Source organism: Protobothrops mucrosquamatus, unplaced genomic scaffold, assembly GCF_001527695.2.
Source record: "Protobothrops mucrosquamatus isolate PMUCROS unplaced genomic scaffold, P.Mucros_1.0 scaffold3476, whole genome shotgun sequence".
Lineage (NCBI taxonomy): Eukaryota > Metazoa > Chordata > Lepidosauria > Squamata > Viperidae > Protobothrops > Protobothrops mucrosquamatus.
This window is the reverse complement of record NW_015389450.1, coordinates 29,182-38,489: the sequence shown is the minus strand read 5'-3', so window position 1 is coordinate 38,489 and position 9,308 is coordinate 29,182.

Below are 9,308 nucleotides of genomic sequence, written 5' to 3'. Positions count from 1 at the left end.
GTTCATTGTTTTATAGTGAGCATATCACTGGAAACGTAACACCAATCTTTGAGGGTACTGTTTTGCTCCCTTCCACAAAACCACAACTTATAAACTACTGCTGGAAAAGAATACCCCAAAATCAATGAGAACATCTGCTGGGCAACCTACCAAATAAACACTGCCTTTTAGCATGTCTCCCGCCTCTCAGCCTTCTTTCTATTCAAAATATTGTCTCCTGTTCCTTCTTGAAAAACTTATGGAGCTTCACCAAATGGTCTTATAACAGGAAAGGGATAAAACTAAAAATACAACAGGAAAGGGATCCTTGTAAAATATATAACCAACAAGCTTTATTTTCCACTGTTATTTCACATAAATCTGACGGGGCCTTTGGCTTCCAGAAATAAATACATACCTTGGAGGTTATTGAAGAATATATTGCTAAAACATTGTTATTAATGCATTAACAAAACATTGATGCACAGGAAGTAGGTCAGTTCTTCACTTTCCTGAGCAGTGTCTCTGTGTTTGTACCTCTGTCTGTCTGTCTGTCTCTCTCTCTCTCTCAGTGTGTGTGTGTGTGTGTGTGTGTGTGTGTGTGTGTGTGTGTGTTGTATAAACTATAGAAAATCTGAGTCACCAATAGTGGGGGAAAAGATCAATGATTTTGAAGGATGTCTTCTTTCTTCCTGGCAACTTTTAAATGCACCGGACCTTCTATAAAGGATGTCCATAGTCTCATAAGAGCCCACCTCTCCGCAGCAAAGAAATTATGGTTCTTAGACGTAATTAATAAAAATGAATTAATTATGCTGCCCGTGCACTTTGCAGATATTAAAAATCCGCAAAGAAGCACCAAAAAATAAAAGTATACAAACCATGCCTTAGCACGTTGTGCGAACACAGCCCTTCCCTTATCTCAGCCTAAACTCTACACTTCAGTTTCATTGTGAATACGAAATTGGGCAGAGGGAGAAATCAAATTTTACCTCCAGCTCTTTTAAGGAATGCAGGACAAACATTGAACAGCTAAGGCAGCGAAATGTGCAGATAGGTGAGCTATTTCTAAGATATAAGATATAAATAACTCCGGCTGTGCAATTTTTATCCTCCTGTAAGGCTGAGTCTCAGAACCAACCGCAGCAAAGTTATAATCTCTTAGTCGAAAGCATGGAGCTTGCATGTATTTGTGAGTGTGCACAAACGACAGGCGTGGCTGTCATCTGATCTGATCTGTCATCTGATTTTCAAATCTGCCAGCTTTACATTTCCCCTCAATGTATTTTCCTTCCTTCCTTCCTTCCTTCCTTCCTTCCTTCGTTCCTTCGTTCCTTCCTTCCTTCACATATTACAAATTTCCTCCCCTCCTTCTCCTTCCTTCCTTCCTTCCCTCCCTCCTTCCTTCCTTCACATATTACAAATTTCCTCCCCTCCCCTTCTCCTTCCTTCCTTCCTTTACATACACAAATTTCCTTTCTTCCCCTTCCCCCTCCTCTTCCTTCCTTCCTTCACATATTACAAATTTCCTTCCTTCCTTCCTTCCCATATTGCAAACTTCCTTTCTTCCCCTTCTCCTTCCCCCTCCCTCCCTCCCTCCCTCCCTTCCTTCCTTCCTTCCTTCCTTAACATCCTGCAAAATCACCAACACTGTGAACCTGACACTCGAGCAGCCCACCACTTAGCTGTACACCTTGGCCGGCCTGCCCCCCTTCCCAGCGCCATTCCTCCCCTTCCTTTTCAACAACTCCGTTGCCTGCCTACCCGTCAGCCCAATTGTCTTGGCACACAGGAAGGCCCTTTTTTTCCCAGCCCTCTAATCTAACATCCCCAGTGGGAATGTTTACAGCAAACTGCCACTTGAAACATCTTATCAAGGCCTTCTTGTATCTCCTGCCACTCAGGGGGCTGATATTCTCTCAGCTGATCCATTTGGAGGGGAGGAGAAGATGGGTGTTTGCAGGGCAAACCCAGGCTTTGAGACAGAGGACAGAAAGCAGAGACTGCTTGGGCACTTTTTGGAAGCACACGAGGATCCGTTTTGGAATTTGCCATCTGCAGGAACAAGAAGTCCAGATTTGGGACTTGACTGAGAGTCCAGTTACAAAATGCAAAAGAATAAACTTGTTGGGCCACTGAGAATGGTTTTTCACTTGGCACTGAGAGTCTTTCTTAAGTTAGGAAGAGGCTCACTCTTATTCCATCTTACGTCTAGACCAGGGGTCTCCAAATTTGGCAACTTTAAGGTTTGTGGACTTCAATTCCCAGCATTCCCCAGCCAGCTGTGTCTACAAGTCTTACCTGGTCTAGACAAAGAGAAAAATCCATTAGAATAGACCTGGAAGGGACCTTGGAGGTCTTCTAGTCCAGCCCCCTGCTCAAGCAGGAGAACCTATACTATCTCAAACAAGTGACTGTCTAGCCTCTTCTTAAAAATCTCCAGTGATGGAGCACCTACGATTTCTGGTGGCAAGCTGTTCCACTGGTTGATTGTCCTCACCGTCAGGAAGTGTCTCCTTAATTCCAGGTTGCTTCTCTCCTTGATCAGCTGCCAACCATTATTTCTCATCCTTCCCTCTGGTGCTCTGGTGAACAACCTGCCCCCCTCTGTCTTGTGGCAGCCCCTCAGATACTGGAACATTGCTATCATGTCTCCCCTGTTTCTTCTTTTCTTTAGACTAGCCAAACCCAAGTCCAGCAACCATTCTTCATCTGTTTTAGCCTCCAGCCCTTTGATCATCTTCGTTGCTCTTCTCTGAACTTTTTTCCAAACTCTCAACATCTTTTTTGTGGTATGGTGACCAAAATTGGCTGCAGTATTCCAGGTGTGGTCTTACTAGGGTTTTATAAAGCGGTACTAATGCCTCACGTGATCTTGATTCTATGCCTCTGTTTATACAACCCAGGAGGTCGTACAATGAATCAATCCAGAGTTCTCACTTGAGACACAGATGATCAGGCTCAAATATTTATATTTTTAACACAAGTTGAGAAGTCTCAGCTTCCTTGAGAGGGCCTTAATTAGGAAAGGTGGAAGGGAGGAAGAGGATGACTACTACTACTACTACTACTACTACTACTACTACTACTACTTCTTCTTCCTCTTCTTCTTCTTCTTCTTCTTCTTCTTCTTCTTCTTCTTCTTCTTCTTCTTCTTCTTCTTCTTCTTCTTCTTCTTCTTCTTCTTCTTCTTCTTCTTCTCTCCCTTCTAGCACTGATGATGCTACCTAGTTGGATAATGAAATGTCTGCAAGAAAACAACCAAGCTGTGAGAGCACCAAGAACTCCCTAGTCCCTAACCTTCTCCATTGAAACTATGATTCTGCAAGTCACCATATTAGCTGGTAAGAAAATTAGCTTAATATCAGATTCCTTTCTTCTTTACAGCAGGAGCTGCAAGAGAGTTCAGTTCAGGTCCTTCCTGGGAATCTCTGTATCTTCAACACGGCTTAGTTTCAGATGGAAGGCAAGGCTAGAGAGCATTGAGTCCATATGCCTGAGCAATGCTATAGGTGACCTGGCTTACCTAAGCCCATGTGGTGATTTAGTGTGTGGGGGAGACCTCTAGTGTCTTCTGGTCATAGTGCAAGGAGGAAAGTTAAACGCCCAAGCAAGGTATCCATGGAGATGCTCAGTCCTCCAGGTCATGGTTCTCCCAAAGGTCCTTTTTCAAGAGGCAACTGGACTTCCTTGGTTTTTCCTGGAAGACATTTTGCTTCTCATCTAAGAAGCTTCTTCAGTTCTGACTTAGTGGTGAAAGGCTACCAAAGAATAAGGTGGAGGGGCACCATCCAGAGCACAAAACAACAAGATAATGCAAAATCAAAAGATGGCAAGAGTTGGACACATCCGAATGGATAACATCATCTTCATAATCACCGCCATCACCACCATCATCATCAATGTTCAGGCTGAGAAACTCAGCACCTGGGTAGCCAAAATGTCAGAGGACTAGAAGATCTCCAAAGTCCCTTCCAACTGTTATTCTGCCGGAATCAATTGGCTGCTCAGATGTAAGTAAGCCCCAGTGACTTTAGTAGGGCTGACTTGGGAGGAAATGGTGCCCAGGGCAAGGCTGTCCATCTGTGAAGGGCTGAGTCTCCTTGGTTCCAGGCTTCTGTTGAGCCCAAGCATGGGCAGGAACTCTCCCAGAGTTCATATGCTTAACTGGTCGGCGGAGATGTTAATCAAGGATGGCGTTCCCCTCCCTTAATCAGATGTGACAGTGGCTCCAGCTTTTTAAGATGGAATTAGCAAAGAATGGATCTTCCCGGAGTTTGTCTCTGGTGCGTCTTGCTCCAAGCGTCTCAGTTGCTCGGGAGGTTAAAGGCCACCTCCTGGCTACCAACGACTTTTCCAGCTAAGCCAACTTTTGCCCTAACTTAGAACATCAAGGCTCATTTAGGCAATTCTCTTCAGAGGGCACACGGAGCTGGGGAATCACATCAACAAGTGGTTGCTAAACTCTGAATAACCTTAACCCTTTCAAATGTGGCCACCGGGTTGCCATTTTAAAATGTCAGACGTGGAGGGAGGCTTTCTAAACACACAAGTATTAACTCCATGTCATTAACTCGGTGGAATGTAAAATCACATTAAATCAAAGTTCTTCTCTCTCTCTCTCCCTGGTTTTGCCCTGGCTCCACCCAGGACGCCACCCAACTAGGGGCTTTGTCTTGGCCTCCCCCCCAAAAAAATATTGTGCTTTCCTGATATAAATTCTGAGAACATTAAAAATTAGCTCAAAGGCTGTACAAATCAATCCAGGAAGAGACTGAAGAGTGCAGTTCATCGGCCCTTCTTAATTTGATCTTCCCTGGTAGATTTTCCATCATGATTCCACGCAAAGGGAACCGTTATGAATATGAGTCAGTTGCCAAGAGTCCAAATTTGGACCATGGGGATGCTGCAACGGTAGCAATTGTGGAAAAGGTCATGTCATTTTTTCCAGTGCCCTAGCTTTGATTGGTCGCTAAATGAATCATTGAAAGGCGAGGATTATTTGTACTTGGAGGAAGGAGTATTTACAAGATTTGGCCCAAAATTTAGAACACAAAACCTTGAATTATAGGGCTGGAAAGGACCTTGAACAAGGAGACCGTACACCATCAGTGTCAACAAGGAGACCTTACACCATCAATGTCAAGAAGTCAGGCTGTCAAAATGTTAAGATGGTGGCTTCCATGGAGGCCACACAAGTTCTGCCTGCTTTTTAAAGTTTCTGTTGCAGCTTCGTGGTCACCATCTTCAGATTTTGGACTGCACTCTGTAGATACCCTTAAATGTCAGAAAAGGCAGCTGCCACTTTCAATGTTTTGACCTTCGGTCCCAAGAGGAGTAGAATTTTGCATATTTTGAGAGGGAAGGATCACTTGAGTGGACCTGCTGGAGTTTGTCCGTTTCCCCTCCTTCTCTTGCAGACTTCAGTTTGTTTGCTTCCATTCCCCATCCCTGTCTGGGCCTGATGAAGATGGATTGGCAAAAGAGAAAGCGTTCTGGGACACTTCATTAATAGTGCAAGTTCTCCCCTGTTCAGGAATGCCTCTGCAAGCCACAGCCAAATGGGAGGAAGAGCAGAGAGCAGTTGGAGACATTTCTCTCCTTCATATATCTGAAGATAAACTGATGCAGTTCCTATTTTTGGACAGACGTACAAATGGAATTATCCTCTGACAGGCACTGAAAAAGCAATGCATCTTGTGCATGTTTTACACGCACATACAATGGGGAAGATTCCATATCTAATAATACTAAGGAATAAAAATGCCAAGTCTAGTTTACATCTCTGGCTGACTGTGCAACCAACTATCATCATGGAACCCTGGTGGTGCAGTGCTTAAAATGCAGTATTGCAGGCTAACTCTGCCCACTGCCAAGAGTTCAATCCTAACTGCCCACTGCCAAGAGTTCGATCCTGATCAGCTCAAGATTGACTCAGCCTTCCAGCCTTCCGAGGTTGGTAAAATGAAGACCCGGATTGTTGGGGGCAAGATGCTGGCTTACCCCAGGTACTTGGGAAGGACTCAATAGCGGACAAAAATGCTAAATCCAATCTAAACATCTGGCTGATATCAAACAGATACCATCAAGGCCAGAACTGAAAACTCATCAAATGATTCAAAGTGAAGATTGTGCAAAGCAGAAGAAACAGTAGATCATATATTTAACTTGTAGAAGATTGCCCAGATGGATGATAAAAAAATGATTTAACACAGCCAGAGGAGGAGGAGGAGGAGGAGAGCAGAAGGGGGAATAGGAATAGGAGGAGAAGGGAGAAGGGGAAGGAGGAAGAGGAAGAGGGAGAAGGAGAAAAAACAGAAAGGAGAAGGGGGAGGAGGAGGAGGAGGAGGAGGAACTGAGCTTCCTCTCAGCTTCAGGACAACTCAGCCAGGTTTGTCAAAGCTGCAGAAAGCTCACTTGGGAATCAAGATTGTTTAACCATCCATCTTTACTTGTGAAAATACAACCTACCAAAGACTCCAGAGATACTTCAGGATGCAACTGCTCCGGGTTTTACTTTCTGTCAGGTTTTAAATCACTTCGTCAGGTTGCTGCCCGATCCTCTTGCTTCGCTAGTACACTTTTCCTTCATCTCAACTTCCTGAACGTTTCTCAGAGGGATTGTGATATTTTTTCCCCCCAGTTTTTTATTTACAAAATGTTATTTTTTTGCTGCCCGGCTACTGCCTTCAAGCAAGGAGTGGTACCCAGTGTAACTTGGAGGCTTCTGGAAATCAATGTAATTATCCTAATCTCTTTCTTCCCCGAATGTTGTTCCAATTAACTGTACCCTTCAGAGTTTGTTCTCACTTGGTTTATTGTTCTAACTATCAGGAAATTTCACCCACCTAGAACTAAGGAGAAATTTCTTGAGTTAGGACAATTAACCAGGGGAACGACTTGCCTCCAGAAATGGTGGGTGTTCCAACCCTGGAGGTTTTCAAGAAGAGACTGGACAACCATTGATCCGAAATAGTATAAGATATTCTGCCTGACCTCCAAGGTCCCATCCAACTCTGTTATTCTGTTATTTTATTCTATTATTCTATTAGAGCCTCATTAAGGTTGACTTTGACCCTGGTGGTTTCATAGAGAGATCCAAATAGTTTTTTGGCAGCAGTGTAGAAGAGATTCCCCATGATTTTGTTCTGGGCTGCTATTTTCAATCAATCAATCAATCAATCAATCAATCAATCAGAATAGAACTGGATGGGTTGTTGGAGGTCTTCTAGTCCAACCCCCTGCTCAAGCAGGAGACCCTATACCGGCGGCTCCCAACCTTTTTTATACCCCGCACCCCTAGAACGCTTCTGATATACTCTCACACCCCTTACAAAAGTTTGAAATAATGTGTATACACTATAATTTTGAAATCCCAAGTTTTTGCACCCCCTCGATGTCCAGTCTCTTCTTAAAAACCTCCAGTGTTGGAGCACCCACAACTTCTGGTGGCAAGTTGTTCCACTGGTTAATTGTCCTCACTGTCAGGAAGTTTCTAGGTTGCTTCTCTCCTTGATTAGTTTCCCTCCATTGTTTCTTGTCCAGCCTTCTGGTGCTTTGGTGAATGGAATGGAATGGGAGAGCTGGAAGAGACCTTGGAGGTCTTCTAGTGCAGCCCCTTGCTCAAGCAGGAGAATCTATACCATCTCAGACAAGTGACTGTTTAGCCTTTTTTAAAAAACCTCCAATGTTGGAGCGCCCACAACTTCTGGTGGCAGGCTGTTCCACTGGCCAATGGTTCTCACTGTTAGGAAATTTCTCCTTAGTTCTAGGTTGCTTCTCTCCTTGATTAGTTTCCCTCCATTGTTTCTTGTCCTGCCTTCTGGTGCTGTGGAGAACAGCTTGACCCCCCTCCTCACCCTTCAGCCTCCAAGACTCATTTCTGCCTAGGTTCTGGAGCCAGGCAAAGCTGGTTAGTTGCTATCTGTGCTGTGGTGCCCCCCCCCACTCCAAACTAAATTAACTGCAGTTCCTTTAGAAAAATGAGGGCTTCTTTTCAGCCTTAGGGGTTAAAATATTTGAACTGACTATCGGGAGCCGCGGGGTCGTGCAACGAGCCAGAATAGGCGTTTAGGCAGGGGTCTTCAAACTGGGCAAGACTTGTGGACTTCAACTCCCAGAATTCCTCAGCCAGCTTTGCTGGCTGAGGAATTCTGGGAGTTGAAGTCCACAAGTCTTAAAGTTGCCCAGGTTGGCGAGCCCTCCGGTTAAGGATTATGGGTGAGTGCTCGTGCCCTCGTGAGGCAATCTGCGCTCTGATTGGTCGCTGTGGGCGTGGAGGCGGAGTTTCCCTTTCCCGCCTTTTTTTTCTCTGTGCCCCTCGCGCGCTCTGGGATTTACCTCACGAGGCTCCCGTTTGCCTATCTTGTTTGATGTGTATATGTGTGTATAAACACACACATACTTATCTTGTTTGATGTATATGTGTATGTGCGTGTATATATATATATATATACATACAAGACCTATGCAGCTGAGGATTGAATCCATAGCTCGGTTCTGCAAGACCTATGCAGCCGAGAACCGAGCCATGAATTGAATCCATAGCTCGGTTCTGTAAGGCCTAAGCAGCCGAGGACCGAGCTATGGATTGAAGAATATATGTGCGTATATAATACACACACACAACCACAGACACATACATATTTTGTTCGATGTATATATGTGTGTGTGTGTGTGTGTACAGTGAGAACAATTAACCAGTGGAACAACCTGCCTCCAGAAGCGGGGAATGCTCCAACACTGGAAGTTTTTAAGAAGAGACTGGACAGCCATTTGTCCGAAATGGGATAGGGTTTCCTGCCTGAGCAGGGGGTTGGACTAGATGACCTTCAAGGTCCCTTCCAACTTTACTACTACTACTACTACTACTACTACTACTACTACTACTACTACTACTACTACTACTACTACTATTATTATTATTATTATTATTATTATTATTATATATACACATATGCACACACATCTTATGTGTGTATGCATAGATGTATATGTGTGTATATACATATAAATATCTTGTTTGATGTATTTGTGTGTATGTATATATGTATGTCTGTATACATACACATACATGCATACATATCTTATTTGATGTATATGCATGTATGTATATGTGTATATGTCTGTATACATACACGTGCATACATATCTTATTTGATGTATATGTGTGTATGTATACAGTATATGTGTATGTAAAATATATTTATTTATATAACACAAGAAGTTTGTGTCAGCCTCTGTGGCTTCATTTGGGACACCAGCGGCGCAATTCCCTGACATTCGAACTTTTCCGTGTTGACCCGTGCGTCTTGCCCTATTCATCTGAT